Source organism: Bubalus kerabau, chromosome 11, assembly GCF_029407905.1.
Source record: "Bubalus kerabau isolate K-KA32 ecotype Philippines breed swamp buffalo chromosome 11, PCC_UOA_SB_1v2, whole genome shotgun sequence".
Lineage (NCBI taxonomy): Eukaryota > Metazoa > Chordata > Mammalia > Artiodactyla > Bovidae > Bubalus > Bubalus kerabau.
In genome coordinates this window covers 45,331,210-45,350,401 of record NC_073634.1, presented here as the reverse complement: position 1 = coordinate 45,350,401, position 19,192 = coordinate 45,331,210, and the positions used below count along the sequence as shown (strand labels likewise).

General features: G+C 37.8%; 1 long non-coding RNA gene across 1 annotated transcript in view; it reads left to right on the top strand.

Annotated features, from left to right (window-relative positions):
* LOC129623111 (uncharacterized) overlaps positions 1-19,192 on the top strand; it is a 33,111-nt gene that overhangs the window by 9,788 nt on the left and 4,131 nt on the right. The gene's annotated exons all lie outside the window — the stretch shown is intronic.

Here is a 19,192-nt window from a genome sequence, read left to right as displayed (position 1 = left end):
CAGGCTGGCACGATAATTCCCTTTCAAATCTTTGCTGCTGCTAAGTCACTTCAGTCGTGTCCGACTCTGTGCGACCCCATAGACGGCAGCCCACCAGGCCCCGCTGTCCCTGGGATTCTCCAGGCAAGAACACTGGAGTGGGTTGCCATTTCCTTCTCCAATGCATGAAAGTGAAAAGTGAAAGTGAAGTCACTCAGTCGTGTCCGACTCTTAGCGACCCCATGGACTGCAGCCTACCAGGCTCCTCCATCCATGGGATTTTCCAGGCAAGAGTACTGGAGTGGGGTGCCATTGCCTTCTCCCAAATCTTTTGTAGTCATTTTTCCTTGGATAACAGTTTGCATTGTTGGAGGATGCTGTCAGCCTTTTAAGTAGCATTTATGGGCTCTTGATCACATCTATCTACAATTTGAGTTGAAATTGAAAAGTACACAAAGACTTAATGAAAACCTCTATCTAGGCTGTGGTTAACTGTCAACAACTGGGTAATGTTTTATGAAGGAGAACACATTTACAGGTTAGGAAGGTAAGGTCCAGGTCTGCTTCTCACTCCATTGCTTGTTTATTGAACAAATAAGGCCTGCTGGTCCTCAATAGTTGGTGTGGCCTCATCAAATTTAAGGTAAGTCCTCCTCTGTTTTTCCCAGCCCAGATCCTCAGGCATCAAAAGACAACAGAAGTGCCCATATAAGGCACTTGATAGTTTCATTGGTCATCATTTACATGAGAAGTGAGACTTAAAGAGACTGATTTGCATGTGAGGCTTAAAAAGTCAGGTGGTGTGTCTGTATTCATACCTCATGCATCTTATGTTTGTGTTCATACCTATAAATCATCTAAACTAATTTAAATATAAAGTTACACTGGGAGGTGAGTAGATTTGTAATGCATCAGGTGATGTTTTCCTTCTAAAGTAGATGGATCTTAGGTAGGGTAGAATGTGTTGTTGGTTTTGAATGCTAAAACGACGGAATCTCAACCAAGATGGAGAACAAAAGTTCTAAAAGTTTGGTTAAGAAAAATTCTATTTCATTGTGAATGTTACTCCTCTGTTTTCCCCAGAGTCTTCCCCTTGGCATACATGATCGAAATGATATCTCCTGCCTGCTTTCCGGCTGGGATAGCCCAGGCATACCTTTATTCCCTCAGCAGTTTCCTCTCCCACCTGCCTTTAGCACCCTGCCACCTTCTCACCTTGGCCCAAAGACCCCTCCATCCACTGCATACCAACTGGCTCCAGTTTTAAAGAATTGCCTGGCAGTGAGTATCAGAGACTGCCTAGTGCCCATTCTGGCAAAGGGAGACAGCCCTCTTCCTCTTTACTTTACAAATATCAGGATGATTTTATTATTCTACCCTACTTTTATGTTAAAACAGGTACTGTGTCTATCTGGTTTTAGAGCCTCTTAAAAAAATAATTGGTGATTCCTTTTAGTAGGTTTTCCCAAAATACGTGTGTGTGTGTGTGTGTGTATGTGTGTAAGATGCATGTTGGAGGGACTTTTTGTTTGAATCATTGGCAGATATCTAACAGTCTAAGACTGTCTAACAAACAGAACAATTGTGCATCCTACCAGGTGCCCAACCAAAATATTCCTTACGGCTTCTAAGTAGAATCAGATGAACTGAGCACAGATGCATTTTTAAATGTGAATGGAACATTTTCTTGTCTTTCTGACACAAGAGAAGATGCTCAGCATTAGGCCGGGGTTTGTTTGTGACTGTGGTTGGCCTGAGCCACATGACGTGAATGCTGGGCTCTTCAGAGTCCTTTAATAATTCTAAGTACAACTGCAAGGGCTCTTTCATGTTCATTGCCATGGAATTTCATGTTAATGCCAGGAATGACCTGGCATCACAAAATATCTGAGCACATAGGGACCGTAGAAGTAACCTTAATGCAACATGCTCACTTCACAGATGGGGAAAATGAGACCCATAGAAATTAATAAAATTGTCAAAATTCCCGAAAGTGTCACCGAGTCATGGATTTTTGTAGAATGTAGATTGTTATAGAACGTAGACTCTTGTAGAATGTAGATTCTTGTAGAACATAGATTCTTGTAGAATATTCTCTCCCTCAATCTGCACAAGGAGTTCTGAGGCTTCCCTTCAGAGCCTAAGCCTAAACTAGAGACAGAAATACTGAATTTTAGAAAAGCAGTTTAAGGTATCACTTAATCTTCAACTAAGTGAAAGACCATTATGACTTTCTGAATAACTATTCTGCTAAAGTCGCTGTTTGAAATAGACTAACCATTTAAAAACTGCAGCTTGATGTGAAAGAGAGCATACTACCAGGAGCCAAGGGTGTCTGCCAAGCTCTAGCTAAAAGGATTAATTTTCTGGGCTGTGAAACATTACTGTGCTTTGGGATCATCTAGAAAACTATTTAAAATGCAGATTTCCAGGCTGCTGCTCCTAGATAGGAACTCTGTAGGTCTGACATGGTGCCAAGTAAGCTGCATTTTATTGAATAATTGCTTTTCACTGTTTTCTGTTATCTGAATAAGACAGATTATTGCCTTCATGAAGCTTTGAGTCAAATGTTAAGCGTGTGTTTGAGAAAGAGGAGAAGTAACTGAACACATCATAAATAAATGTTAAATTCAGAGATTTCTAAACAAGATAAAAAGAAGATAAAATAAGCAGGTACACGGTGGTGTGGGGCTACATTTGCTAGTGTGGAAAGAGATGGCTTTTCAGGGGCTCCAACAGGGAGGAAGAATCTGTCATTTGGAGAGGTGAGGGAAGAAACTTCCAAGTAGAGAGAACAGTTATGCAAAGACCGAACACAGGGATACCTTGCGGGTGAACGATGGCCAAGAAGAGAGCGTGGACAAGGAGCAGCCATGGGATCTGAGGGGCGACAGGAACCCGCCCTGGGGTCTGTGGCGTGGACTGTGGAATCTGAATATGGATTCCATTCTAACTGATGGGCAATTATTGAGTGGCTGTTAGTCGCGGATGATACCGTCTAATGTATGCTGCAAAAAGATGCACTTGAATAAGCGTCCCGGGTGATCCTAATTCAGGGGATCCTCAAACACACTTGGAAATTCTCAACTCACCTGTGATCTTTAGTAGTACTCTACCTTTCTGGGCTTCCAGTTTTCTTGTTTATAAAATTTACTTTCTGACCATCCCCGTGTCACAGGAACATAAAAATTAAGTGTTCCCTTGGTGACATTGTGCAAAGGTAAATTAAAAAAAAAAATAGGTTTTCATTTTGCTTTTTGTCTTGATAGCTAAGCTGGGAGACAGTTGACTAGGAGATAAATCAGAATTTGGCCACTGGGTTGGAAAAGTCATATGCTGCTGAACACCCACTTGTAACCAACTTATTTTTCTTCTTTCCAGTTTTCATTGTAAGTGGATTTCCCTTTTGTGTATGTGTGTGTTTGAGACAGATGGCAACTTTACAGCATGATGTTAGAAGAAAAAGTGTTTGGAAAGGGAAGAAGGAAGGCAAACAAGAAAAGCAAGCCTTGAATAAGCAATTTTTCTTAAAAGGAATACATTCTGGGACAGTTTATTTTTGTGATCTGCCTGGAATTTGGGGACAATGTGCTAGAATTCTCTTCTTGCCTTCAGCTGGCAGACAGCCTAAAAAAGGTGGGGACTTGGAAGAGAGACACAGTGTTTCTATTAAAATAAGACTTTATTGAAAGCAGGACCAGTGGCTAAAGTTAGTCCTTGGCTTTTTAAAGGCACTATGGCTGGGTCTACGTGAACACTGAAGCGGAGAATGGAAACTATTATCCAACTAGAGCACTTGAGCTCAAATATCTAAATACATATCTTCAAATCATTGCAGGCCAAGTAGTGTGCTGTTTTTGGAAGAAAATATAAGTTATTTGGATTACTTCCTTAATTCCCCACTTTATTTATGGAGTAAATATGGTCTATATTTGAGCTGAGGATGAGTTTAATGTATCCTCCTCTTCCAGAAATACTTCTCTGTAGTGTATCTTCCATTCGATTTGGGGTTGTTACCGCTAATGGTTATAGGAAAAGCTTTCTGTGGCCTGGGGATCATCCTGGGGTCTGGTCACGTCAAGCTCTTTCCCAACATTGCAACCCTCCCCTAGGTGTATGGGGCTTGCATCTAAGCCAAGTTCTGGTTCTTACAGGATCCAAAAGCAAATACTTCTCTGTCACAATCAATAGTTGTTATTTTTAAATTTTCTATTTTAGTCAACCTTAAAACTTTAGACTCATGATCAGTTCCTCATTTTCCCTATGCTTCCATCTCTGGCTGCAATTTATTGATTCTTCCCTTAATACACTTCTCAGATAACCATAGTATTCATGAATATTTATTGGGGCTTAAGATATGTAAGTTGCTGTTTTAAGTTGATGAGTTAATCCCATTAATTCTCATGATAAATTTGTTAGGTTGATACAGTTATTTCACCATTTTCAGTGGAGGAAACAGAATTTAAGACGTTCAGCCACTCATTTCAGGTTGCTGAGCTCGTAAATGGTAGAGTACAAGCTTGAACCTGCAAATTAGTTACTTTAGGAGAAAAATAATTATTGTTTCTTTGGGCTAGGGATTTGCTAGACACTGGGAGTTCTGTAGAAGGTAGTACAAAGGGGAAACTATATGAATTAAAGCATAAAACTTTACTGAGGCGCATTAAGCACTTAATGTAAAGATTTGACTTATTCATGGATGGGAAAGTTGTTTAGTGTAAGGATGTCTATCTTCCCAAGTTATTTTTATTAGTGCACTGTCAATAAGGAGATTATTTTAATTAACAACATAGTTGTAAAATTCATTTAAAATAGTAAAAAATACACAATTATTTTATAAAGAAAGAGTAAAGAATTGTTTGATAGCAAAACCTAACTACTAAATATAAATAATCAAAAGAGTATAGCTGATAGATACATGGAGTAAAGTTGATAGCCATGAACCAGAGTCAAATTCTATGAGAATGTAGATGTGATACATAGAATATCACAAATCTCCAGAGAAGGAAATAGTTGACTAATAAATGATGTTAGAGAAATCACTTTACAATTGGGAAATATAAAATTAGAATATTACCCTTGACCTTATGCTAAAATAAATTATTAATAGTTTAAAGAGATTAACTTAGAACTATGAAGTCATTAAAGAATATGTACGTAGATATTTAGCATATTTTTGATGGGAAGAGACTTTCTTAATATAAAAGCAATCACAGGATTTAAAAATATATATGTCAAAAATAATAACAAATATAAACAAATTTGGAAGACCTATGACATACTGAGGTAAACTTTTTGCAATAATTATGCAAGACAAAAGGCATACTTACTATATAAAAAGTTCCTGTAAGTGGATAAGAAGAAGTCCTAGTCTGCTTTTATAACATGGTAAAAGTAAATATAAGTAAGCATATATATGTGTGTATGTATCAGTTCAGTTCAATTGCTCAGTCGTGTCTGCAATACGTGAACCGTGAACTTCCAGATATTCAAGCTGGTTTTAGAAAAGGCAGAGGAATCCAAGATCAAATTGCCAACATCCGCTGGATCATCAAAAAAGCAAGAGAATTCCAGAAACACATCTAGTTCTGCTTTATTGACTATGCCAAAGCGTTTGACTGTGTGGATCACAATAAACTGTGGAAAATTCTTCAAGAGATGGGAATACCAGACCACCTGACCTGCCTCTTGAGAAACCTGTATGCAGGTCAGGAAGCAACAGTTAGAACTGGACATGGAACAACAGACTGGTTTCCAAATAGGAAAAGGAGTACATCAAGGCTGTATATTGTCACCCTGCTTATTTAACTTATATGCAGAGTACATCATGAGAAACGCTGGGCTGGAAGAAGCACAAGCTGGAATCAAGATTGCTGGGAGAAATATCAACAACCTCAGATATGCAGATGATACCACCCTTATGGCAGAAAGTGAAGAGGAACTAAAAAGCGTCTTGATGAAAGTGAAAGAGGAGAGTGAAAAAGTTGGCTTAAAGCTCAACATTTAGAAAACGAAGATCATGGCATCTGGTCCCATCACTTCATGGAAAATAGATGGGGAAACAGTGTATGTATATACGTGTGTGTGTGTGTGTGTGTGTATATATATGCATATATATATATAATTACATTAAATTTATTGAAACTTAAAACCCACCAAAAATATGCTAATAAAAAAAATAAGATGCCACATTTTTGTTAAGTCAGCCTTATCTTAAGCAATGGATTATATTGCTCACCATGGTCATGAATGTGGGCACAAAGGCTTTGCTCACTGAGTGATATGGGGATATAAATTGTCAGTATTTCCACACAGCAGATTTTTAGTATGAGCAAAGAGCTTTAAAATTTTCAAACTTATTACTTGATAATAGTCTAAGATTTTATCATAAGATAATAAGAGTCATATTCAAAAAATCACATGCAGACATACTCATAGCACTGTTATTTATCAGAGAAAAGAGTTTAGAAATTACACAAATATCTAACATAAGGAAACAGTTAAATTGTGTTATATACAGCAATATTGTAAAATATGCAGTTATTTAAAGTCGTATATTAAAAAAACTATTTTGGGTATAAGGAAATACTCATAATACAAAAGATAAGGCACAAGTATATATATTTCATCCCTTTAAAAAAATCTCTCGTTTCTTTTTCACTGAGTAGGCATGCTAAAATATTAAAAGCAGGAAAATGAATAGTTTTTGTGTGTAAGGTGGATAATGGGCACTCTGCAACATATATATCTGTATTTTTCAGGTTTTTTAAACTTGAGAAAATATTTTTTTAAGAGGAAGAAACTGACCCTAACATTAGATCAAGTCAGTTTCCTAGCCTAAATGGCAAACTATGCTTGGACAGTATTTTCCCTGAGCATCTAAGTCTCTCATAAGATGTGGCAATTCCTATTTCATCAATAGAACCTTCCTTTAAAAAAAAACAACCAGGCGAAACTTGAGTTATCAGAAGACTTAAAGGAATGTTTGGCTCACATTGTCATTCAAATTGGTTTAATTTCATTGAATTTTGTTTTATCTCTAGTAAAACATTTTGAAATGGTCCTATGAAAGACCCTCTACAACCAAGCTATTGGCTGATCAATTTGATTAGCAGTTAGGAATTATAAATGGAAGATAAAATGAGCCTTTTCTTGTTATACAGCCCTGGTAATAAATGGCAAGTACATATTTTTCTGAGGCTTTTATTCTTAGAAAGAAAGCAAAAGGATATAATAGGTTTTTTAAATACATGGCACATAATTTATTCTGACAAACAGATGTATTTTGTTGTTGCTATTATCATTTGATGAAATACTTTAAAACTAGTCCAAGGTGGTCCATTTTCAAATATAATACATACAGTACATCTAGCAGTTAACAAAATTTGGATGTGTAGCATAGAATGGTCATTATTTTTTACTGAAAAAAAAATAAAGGCACTAATTACTTACAGACAAGATACTTAGCACAAACAGATAAGCTTCAAAATGAAAAATTCTCAGTTTATGATAATTATGTTCTCTGCTTTGTTTTCAGAGACTGATAATTTGAGGCTTTAAAATCACCAGGAAGCCATTAATTGGAATTCTTCAATAAAAAATAAATTACATAGAAGTTCATGATGAGTTGTAAAAGCAAGAGAGACTGTATTATACAGTGAGCGACATTGCTTCACTATTTATAGCCTTGTACAGATATGTCTAACAGAAAACTGTAAAGAATTTGAGATGTGCAGATAGCAATTATTCACAGGTCCAAACTATCTGCAGATATTTTAAATAACAGATTTAGCAGATCTCTGCACCAATAAAGGCAGGCCTTTGAGGCAGGGATTTGCTAAACACATTGCTTCTTATTTTTGACATCATCCATACCTTCCTAAGGGCTTCGCTGGTGGCTCAGTCGGTTAAGAATCTGCCTGCAATGCAGGAGACATAGGTTTGATCCCTGAGTCAGGAAGATCCCTGGAAAGAGAATGGCTACCCACTCCAATATTCTTTCCTGGAGAATTCCATGGAGAGAGGAACCTGGTGGGCTATAGTTCATGGGGTTGCAAAGGGTTGGACATGACTGAGTGACTAACACACACACACACACGCCTTCCTAAGTCCATCTCATATTCCTTACGGAGAACAGGTCTTCACATCACATGCCCAGTACAGGACCCCATATAAGTGTAAAATATCCCTGTGTCCATTTTAGAGATGTGAATTTGGAAATGGTACCTATCCCTGTAGGTATGCATTGCACTATCCATACAGGTTAGCTGAGCAGTCTCAGTTTTAAAACATAATCTTTTTAATCTGTCTGAAGAAAACCAAATCACTGTAAATCTTAAACTACCATGCTCAGAGGTAGAGGTGAGAGTTAGGGAGGAGATGGGGGTGCCAGGATAGACTCTTTGGGATGTTCCAAGAGAAAAGCAGATCCACTCTGAGTAAGGGAAACAAGCAGTTAACAGTGATAACATATTCATCCTTGGGTGAAGGCCAAGGAGTAGCCCATGTGTAGCCATCTATAACTGGATAGTTAGTGTGACTCTAATACTGAGATCTGGTTGCTTTGGGCTCCCTGTTCTCTGTGTCAGCATGGAGACACTGGCCTCAACTCAAGTCCATTGTATGAAGAAAGAGAGGGATTTTTATGATGGAAGCAAACAAAGAGCATCCTCTAGTGAAAAGAGAATGGTGGGGCCTGGGGGTATAAGAAGGAAGTTGGGGCTCCCTTTCAGTTTTTTTTGTGTGTTTTGTTTTTAGGACGCCTAAATATGCCTACAATGCAGGAGACCTGGGTTGAGAAGATCCCCTGGAGAAGGGCTGGCTACCCACTCCAGTGTTCTTGCCTGGAGAAGTCCATAGACAGAGGAGCCTAGCCAACTACAGTCCACAGGGTCACAAAGAGTTGAACACAATTGAGCGATTAACACTTTCTCTTTGCCTTAACCATTTAGTTGACAATTCCATAGGGCATACCATGGTCTGCTCAGAATTGTGGGAGATTCAGGTAAAAACTATTTAACATATTAGGAATACGATGGGAGTTTGGGAAGAATAGTCAGATGTACATGGAGATGGCATCTTGGTTCTGTGAAACAAAGACAGATTTTGTAATCTGTGATTGTCAGGATAGGCTTATGATAAGCTTCACTGGAGAACAATTCCCACATCTCAGAGGCTTGATACAACCACGGTTGATTTCTTCCTCCTGTGTATTTAATATAGGTTGCCAGGAGAGTCTGCTCGTCATAGTCTCTGAGGCTGAAGGAAACTCTCTCTTGACCACAGAGGTAAAAGAGAGTATGATGAATTGTGCATTGACCACTCAGAATTAACATGTCTTTCCTGCTCACATTTTATGGATCAGAGCAAGTCACATGGTCACTCCTAGCTTTTATGTGAAACAGAGAAATACAATCTTATCATGGATTTGGGAAGAGAACTGGAATATTGTGAACCATCCTAACCAGTGGCTACCTTAGTTTCCTAGGCCTACAGTAGCAAATTATCGCAAATGTGGTGACTTAACACAACATAAGTTCATTCTCTTGCATTTCTGGAGGTCAGAAATCTAAGATCAGTTTCATTTGGCCAATATCAAGGTGTCGAGAGGGCCATGTTCCCTACATAGGCTCTAGGGGGAAATCTGTCTCCTGGTTTTTTCAGTGTCTGAAGTTGTATTTCTTGCATTTCTTGGCTGTGGTCTCTTCCTTCATTTCCAAAACCAGCAGTAGCCTCTTATTTCAGTCCCCACACTACTGCCTTCTCTGTAGTCAGTGCTCTGTCTACATCCCTCTTGTAAAGACATTTGTGATTCCATTTGGGAAGCCCCAAGATAATCCATCGGAGAAGGCAATGGCACCCCAATCCAGTACTCTTGCTTGGAAAATCCTATGGACAGAGGAGCCTGGTAGGCTGCAGTCCATGGCGTCGCTAAGAGTCAGACACGACTGAGTGACTTCACTTTCACTTTTCACTTTCACGCATTGGAGAAGGAAATGGCAACCCACTCCAGTGTTCTTGCCTGGAGAATCCCAGGGACGGGGAAGCCTGGTGGGCTGCTGTCCATGGGGTCCCACAGAGTCGGACATGACTGAAGTGACTTAGCATAGTGTAGCATAAGATAATCCATGATACTCTCCCCATTTCAAGATCCTTAACTTGATTCCATCTGACAATTCATTTTGTCATACAAGTTAACATTCAGAAGTTCTAGGTATAAGGACCTGGATGTCTTTGGGGGACATTATTCAATCCATCAGAGTACCATAGAGTCAGGAGTCCTAGATATGATTCCCATATCCATAATTTTTGTCTCCTTAACCCTATGAAAGTATAATTCTCAGGCTCAGGTTTTTTCATTTATAAAAGGAAGGTTGAAAATGCTTCATGGGAGTTGTAAGGATTAAATTGTTCATCTACATGTAAATTTTCTATAATGATTTTTTTTTAATTTTAAGATTTTCTTTCTGTAGTCTAAAAGAATTTGTATACCTATGAATATGCATATATTCAAATTCATCTGGATCACCTGGATGACTGCTCTTAGGTTCAATATCTGGGTTTGCATTTATTTAAAATCATATAAGCATTCATGTGCATACATGCTAAACTGCTTTAGTCATATCTGATTGTTTTCAATGCTATGGACTATAGTCCACCAGGCTCCTCTGTCCATGGGATTATCCAGGCAAGAATACTAGAGTGGGCTGCCATGCCCTCCTCCAGGGGATCTTTCCAACTCATGAATCAAACCCTTGTTTCTCATGTCTCCTGCATTGGCAGGTGGATTCTTTACCACTAGCACCATCTGGGAAGCCCATAAGCACTCATTATCACCTCTTAATATTGTTAATATTGTGCTTCTAAGACTGTATTGTGCAGCAGGTAAAGCTGCTATATTGGTAACTAATGCAGATCCCAAGGACCTAAGCTCAGAGATCTGATGAAGGAACTCAGGAGAAGAGCTCAGAAGTATGCATTCTTTTTACCACTAAAGCTGATTTTCACTGGATGTTGTTCTATAAACCTCCCTTTGAAAAATAGCATACTGGTAGGCATGTCTGGGTGTTGTTAGGTTATTATGTCCTTGTATCGAAATGAGAGTTCAGCTTCCTCCATGTCCATGCTCATATACTCAGAGCCCATGTCAAGCTCTACTTGATAAAGGAGAGGATTTATATATAAAGCAGAGGATTATTGAGGTTAAAAACCTATACAGCACAAAATAAACCAATGTTACCTACTTATGTGAATCAGTATGGTCCTTCATTCACAATTACAAATGGAAAATCAGGATGTGCAGATATATTTTTTACAAAATTAAGTGAATAACTACAAAGGAAAAAACAAAACAACTGATCTCAAGGGGGAACAGAAAAGAAGGTTAAATATACAAATTAATATGTTTAGAATGATTTAAGAAGGCACTGCATCCATAATACATAAAATCAGGCTACTATTAAAAATTAACAGAGGATGAAAAAGGGTTCTTGAAAATTAAAACTATAATTTTTGAAATTATAAAAGGGAAGCTAAATAATTGACTGGGATCACTTGAATTCATGATCTGGATGAGAAATCTGCATGTATCTCTCAGACGAGAAGCAAAAAAAATAAAAGATGAGATGGAAAACATGAGAGAAAAGTAAGAATAATAGAGAATAAATCCAAGAAGCTCAATACATAAATAATAGTCGATATAGCAGGAGAAATAGAGAAAATCTTTTTAAATTTCTGAGCTGAAGAATATGTTTTCATTTTGAAAAGATTCATTTTCAAAATGAAGTTTCGCTTTGAAAGTACCAAGCAGAATTGATGAGTTAAAACCTATTGAAACATATTCTTAAAATTGCAAGATTATAGATATAAAAATTCTAGAGTCTTCTGAGGTGGTAGGCAGAGGACAAGAAGAAAGTCATACATAAAGTGATGAGAAGCAGATTGGCATCAGGTTTGTTACTTGCCACACTAATAGAGGACAACGGGACAATGTCTTAAGTGTATAGAGGTAAACCAACGTTCAAGCAGGACAGTGAAATATAGACTTTTCAGTCTGTGCTTAGAAAATAAATATTTTCTAAATATTTAGATATTTAAATATTTAGAAAATAAATCAACACACGTGGGAGTAGTAGTTGACACATATACTAAATGAGATAAGATCACAGTATGCTGGTGGTGAAGTAGTGAGTGAGGAACTGGTGGTTTCTGATAATGAAAAAAATAAAATCCTGCTAAGAATTTTTTGTTTTGGTGTGTGGAAAGAGATTAATTGTGATAAAATCTACATGTTGATAGAAAACTTTATATTTAAAAATGTGGCTTAAGTGTTTGATGGTTCATTTCAGTCTCTCAGTCGTGTCCGACTCTTTGTGACTCCATGGAGTGCAGCACGCCAGGCTTCCCTGTCCTTCACCAACTCCTGGAGTTTGCTCAAACTCATGTCCACTGAGTCAGTGATGCCGTTCAGCCATCTCATCCTCTGTCATCCCCTTCTCCTCCTGACTTCAATCTTTCGCAGAATCAGAGTCTTTTCAAACGAGTCAGTTCTTCACATCAGATGGCCAAAGCATTGGAATTTCAGCTTCAGCATCAGTCCTTTCAATGAATATTCAGGACTGATTTCCTTTAGGATGTACTGGTTGAATCTCCTTGCAGTCCAAGGGACTCTCAAGACTCTTCTCCAATACTATAGTTCAAAAGCGTCAATATTTCAGCACTCAGCTTTCTTTATAGTCCAACTCTCACATCCATACATGACTACTGGGAAAAACCATAGCTTTGACTAGATGGACCTTTGTTGATAAAGTAATGTCTCTGCGTTTTAATATGCTGTCTAGGTTGGTCATAGCTTTTCTTCCAATGAGCAAGCGTCTTTTAATTTCATGGCTGTAGTCACCATCTGCAGTGATTTTGGAGCCCCCTGAAATAAAGTCTCACTGTTTCCATTGTTTCCCCATCTATTTGCCATGAAATGATTGGACCAGATGCCATGATCTTTGTTTTCTGAATGCTGAGTTTTAAGCCATATTTTTCACTCTCCTCTTTCACTTTATCAAGAGGTTCTTTAGTTCTTTGCTTTCTGCCTTAAGGGTGGTGTCATCTGCATATCTAAGGTTATTGATATTTTTCCAGGCAATCTTGATTCCAGCTTGTGCTTCATCCAGCCCAGCACTTTGCATGATGTACTCTGCATATAAGTTAAGTAAGCAGGGTGACAATATACAGCCTTGATGTACTCCTTTCCCAACTTGGAACCAGTCTGTTGTTCCATGTCCGGTTCTAGCTGTTGCTTCTTGACCTGCATATAGATTTCTCAGGAGGCAGGTAAGGTGGTCTGGTATTCCCAATCTCTTTAAGAATCTTCCACAGTTTGTGATCCACATAGTCAGAGGCTTTTGCGCAGTCAATAAAACAGAAGTAGATGTTTTTCTGTAAATCTCTTGCTTTTTTGATGACCCAAGAGATGTTGGCCATTTCATCTCTGGCTCTTCTGCCTTTTCTAAATCCTTCTTGAACACCTAGAAGTTCATAGTTCATGTATTGTTGAAGCCTGGCTTGGAGAATTTTGAGCATTACTTTGCTAGCATTTGAGATAAGTGCAATTGTGCAGTTGTTTGAACATTCTTTGGCATTGCCTTTCTTTGGGATTGGAATGAAGACTGACTTTTTCGAGTCCTGTGGCCACTGCTGACCATTAGGAAAAGGGTTTAGAACTTTGAAAGCATTAGCATAAATGAAAAATGGAGCAAGAAAATGTTATCATTTTAACAAAAGACAAAAGAAAAAAACTAAAGAAAACTAGAATATATGGCTCATTAAAGTATAAATGCAATGAAAGGGCTATATCTCAAAGTATCAATAAGTACATTATATTTGAATGGATTACATTTACCTTTTAAAATAAAATTGCTTTCTAATTTTCTAATAATAATGATCAGCTAGATGTTATATAAAATAGATATATCAAAACCATATAAGAGAAGAATAAAACAGATTGAAAAAATACCAGAAGAATGTCAATTATAAAGGAAAACATTTCAATATTAATATAAGATGAAATTAAATTAAAAATACATGCTTTAGATCCAACAAAGAAGACTATCATATATTCATTCAGCAAGGATATCCAATAATCATGAATTTTTGTGCATCTGAAAATATACCTTTGAAATATACATAAAGAAAAACTTTTTACCAAGCAAGGAGAAAGTGGAAATCTGTAAACAGAGATAAAAAAAATTTAACATATCTCTCTCTTAAACAAAAAAAAAAGTGGGCTAAAGTTACGTGAAGTTATGGGATTTAAATAATATAATAAAAAGTTTGGTTTTATATCTCCATATAGATGTAAAATTATTTTCATGTTGGGTATAGGTGTACTGGATATAAATGATAACACTTAATAAATAGAAAATGTATGTTCTTTTCAGATTCAGTGAAACATTTAAAAATTTAATAATGTATTCAGTTCAGTTCAGTCATTCAGTCGTGTCCGACTGTATGTGACCCCATGAACCGCAGCACGCCAGGCCTCCCTGTCCATCACCAACTCCCAGAGTTTACCCAAACCCATGTCCATCAAGTCGGTGATGCCATCCAACCATCTCATCCTCTGTCGTCCCCTTCTCCTCCTACCTTCAATCTTTCCCAGCACCAGGGTCTTTTCAAATGAGTCAGCTCTTTGCAAGAGGTGGCCAAAGTATTGGAGTTTCAGCTTCAACATCAGTCCTTCCAATGAACACCCAGGACTGATCTTTATGATGGACTGGTTGGATCTCCTTGCAGTCCAAGGGACTCTCAAGAGTCTTCTCCAACACCACAGTTCAAAAGCATCAATTCTTCGGCACTCAGCTTTCTTCACAGTCCAACTCTCACATCCATACATGACCACTGGAAAAACCATAGCCTTGACTAGATGGACCTTTGTTGGCAAAATAATGTCTCTGCTTTTTAATATGCTGTCTAGGTTGGTCATAACTTTCCTTCCAAGGAAGTAAGCGTCTTTAAATTTCATGGCTGCAATCACCATCTTCAGTGATTTTGGAGCCCAGAAAAATAAAGTCAGCCACTGTTTCCACTGTTTCCCCATCTATTTGCCATGAAGTGATTGGACCAGATGCCATGATCTTAGTTTTCTGAATGTTGTATTTTCTCTAGAGAAAAATCTCAATAAATGCTAAATCATAGAAATAGCTAGTCTAAATTCTCTGGCCACAAAGAAATAAAATTACGTCTTTAGGTCAATTTCTATAGACAATTTCTATAGTAAATACTAAAGAGTATTTACTCTGTACTTAGAATTAAGAATTGTAACAAGTAAATGTTCTCATTTACTATAGGAAAAACTGACAGATGTAAGGTAAATTGTGGGGATTGTGAAAGAATGTATGGCTGTTAATATTTCTATAAATTTAGAAATTTACTTGAAATAGACTTTTTTTAGAACTGATCCAATAAAATTAATCAAATAAAATTAGAAAATTTTAACAGACATATAATGTTAAAAGTAACAAAAATGTGTACATAATTTGGTTCTATCAAATCATTAGTCTCAGAAAATTTTAGAATGTCTTCTACCAAAAATTTAAGAAACAGATAATTTCTCATGTTTTATACATTTTTCTAGAGTGTTAAAAATGATGGAAATCTACCAAAGTGATTTTGCTAAGCTTATAAGTTTGGCACACATGAGTAAAACTATAGATTAGTATTTTTCTACTATTAGATGTAAATACCCTAAATAAAATGATAAAGCAAAAAAAAATTAGATTAAGTAATACTTCAAATCATACATCATTACTTGCTAGTGTTTATTGTGGTAATGGCAACCCACTCCAGTGTTCTTGCCTGGGGAATCCCATGGAAAGAGGAGCCTGGTGGGCTACAGTTTGTGGGGTCACAAAGAGTTGGACATGACTGAGCGACTAACACACACTGAGGATATATGTTGTTTGGAAATACAGTAATGAAATTTACTGTATTAACAGATCAAAAGGGTAAACTCTGTTAATAATAATATAATGAATAATGAATATAATGAATAATATAATGAATTCTAGAATAAGAACCAAGTACAACCATACAAATGACTATCATAAAGGCTATCCAGGAGATACCCCAAGACATGGAAAAATCAAAAAAGCATTTTATTAAAAAGATAAAATATATATATAAGCAAATGCAGAACAGTCTATATAGTATGATACTTATGTTAAAGACACAAATTAAGCCTATGTATATAAATAGAGAAAAACTTGAAGGAAACATACCAAAGTGATAAATGTGATTACTTTGAATGAGTGAAATGGGATTGGAGTGCAGACTCAAGGATATTACTCTATATGCTGAATTTTTGAATAATCATAACTATAACTGTATGTGCTTTTTAAAATCACCAAATTGCATTCAAATTTTAGTTGCATAAAATAATTAAAACATCAAACAAAGAGGGTCTTCACTTATAAAATCCTTTCACTGATCCTGCTACATCAGGTAGAAATATGTATTTCCTCTGTGGAGGAGGGCTATTTGTCAGTTATTCAGGTCATGTGCAAACCATTCCTTCTGAACATGTAGCTGCCTTTACTGGGATTCTGGATCCAGGAACATCCTTAGATGTTTGTTTGAGTTTCTTTAGTAATTTTTCAACCAGAATGAAATGCTCTGTTCAGTTGCTTGGTTCTTATATCAAGTTTATCTCTATTCTAAAATGATTAAACTAGCTACTGATTGGTTTATATAATGAATCCATGCAAGCCAAAGTCATGGTCCCTGGAATTCTCAGTATTGAACTATTTTGCTTGCCACCTCTTCCAATGCCTCGGTCTGCAGAACACACCCAGAAGCTTTTCATAATATTTAAAATGTAACACCAATTTTTCCATAACTTAAATGTGACAAATTCATATCTTTTTTGGGAATGACAGAGCTAGTCTGATTTTATGGAGACAGGGTAATGATGTCAAGATAAGATAAAACAATATTGGCCAGCTTCTGTGAACATGTTTTAATGTCACGACAGACTGGGGCAGAGTTGGGGACAATGCCACACAATAAAAATATTGGGACTCTGCAGGCACGGAAACAGCTCATAATTCTTGGTGAATAAAACCCACAGTAAATCACATGAAATCAATTGATAAGAGATTCCCCAGCAGATTAAAAATTCTCTTCCCCTTCATTAATGAGCGGCTGCAGCCCAGAGTTGATTGTTGACAAGGCTCATTTTGATAAATGTCTTCTTAGTCACTGAAAATAAATTTGCCATAATGAGACATTATCTTCTATTTCTTCTATTAAGTTTATATTTCTGTGTTGCCATCTGGGGAGGTGGAAGACAGAACTGATAACTCTGGACCAGGAATTTCTTCTGAACTGTAGACAGAAGAAACTGCCTTAGTGTAGACATCTAAACCGTCTACACTATACTCTGTCTTCCTTCACAGATTTTACCATCAGGAAACTAACAAAATTACATGCACACAAACCCATGCAATCATGTATTATAGGATGCCTGAAACATTGGACTAGGGATAGCAAATAGACACCCTTGGACTTTGAATTCTGTTTTAGATGATGTTCTCTATGAAGCAGGCTCTGAGGTGGAGATTAGCAGGAAGGAAGTTGATTGGGGAATCAACTTCTCAGAACAAGACATAGAAGAGGGAAGGCAGCAGGGCTGGTCCAAAGGAGTGGCAGGACTACAACGCGGTGACAATAAAGGCCTCATCTGATCTCTTTTGGAGCAGTCTGCAGCTGGGATGGTCCTGGAGAGTGGTCTCCAGTTGGTTCAAGGGGAAGACTCTTTAGAGCTTGTCTTGAATGTGGGTGTTTCCCGGACAGGACTTGATTGCTGCTGCTGCTGCTGAGTCACTTCAGTCGTGTATGACTCTGTGCAACCCCATAGATGGCAGCTCACCAGGCTCCCCCGTCCCTGGGATTCTCCAGGCAAGAACACTGGAGTGGGTTGCCATTTCCTTCTCCAATGCATGAAAGTGAAAAGTGAAAGTGAAGTTGCTCAGTCGTGTCCGACCCTCAGTGACCCCATGGACTGCAGCCTACCAGTCTCCTCCATCCATGGGATTTTCCAGGCAAGAGTACTGGAGTGGGGTGTCATTGCTTCTCCAAGGACTTGATTAGGTAGTCCTTTTCAGCCAGGGACTCTCAGAAGGGATTTCCAGCTGTCACTCACCACATCCCCAGCAGCTGGAGAATTTTGTACCTCAACATAGAAGGCAAGACCTGGCCACCATAGAGTCTACTCATTGCCTAGTTAGTTAATGCTTTTGCTAACTCCTCCTGAGTTCTTACTTGAATGTTTATTGGAATACCATTGCATAATCTATTATCTCAGTTAAGTCACTCCACCTCTATGTAGAATGCAAAGGTGGAACTCATGACTAGATCATCCTACCTAGGAACTCTGTGTACTAAGGATATTATTGGGCTTCCCTGATGGGTCGGATGGTAAAGGAATTGCCCGCAGTGCAGGAGACCCGGCTTTGATCCCTGGATTGGGAAGATCCCCTAGAGAAGGAAATGGCACCCCACTGCAGTATTCTTGCCTAGAGAATTCCATGAACAGGGGAGCCTGGCAGGCTACAGTCCATGGGGTCACAAAGAATCGGACACGACTGAGCGACTAACACACACACACACACACACACACACACACACGAGGATTTTCTTACTGGAGTGTTTTAAGCATGACAGTTTAAAATAGAAGTGCAACAGGTAATGTAGTTTTTCATGTCTTTGGTGGACAAGCCCACTTCATTCCTTTTAAATGCTTTTGTTTAAATCTCTCTTGGGTGCCTGGGATGAAAGGAGGTCACAGGCATCTTTGACAGTCTGAAATTATCAGGAATAGTTCCAAAATTTATTTAAGAACTGATTGTCTTCTATGCACATGAGAGAGAAGAAAAAAAAGTCTTCAGAAATAACAGAATTAAGCATGCTCTATTTTGTAGCCTTGTAATGACCTCCAGCAAATGCCTGACCTACTTCTGAAGGCCTTGAGTCCACTTGCATGAACATGATGTCTTAAAAGCTGACTCGGAAATCAAAGTCAAAAAACTGGCACCGTCCAAGTAATGGAGCAGGGAGGGATGTCCTGTGCTATTTGGTAAAAAAGACAAAATTTAAAATAGAATAAAAATTGCCTCCAGTCATTTAATTTGGAGGGAGCACAGGAATTGTACAGCATTTGAGT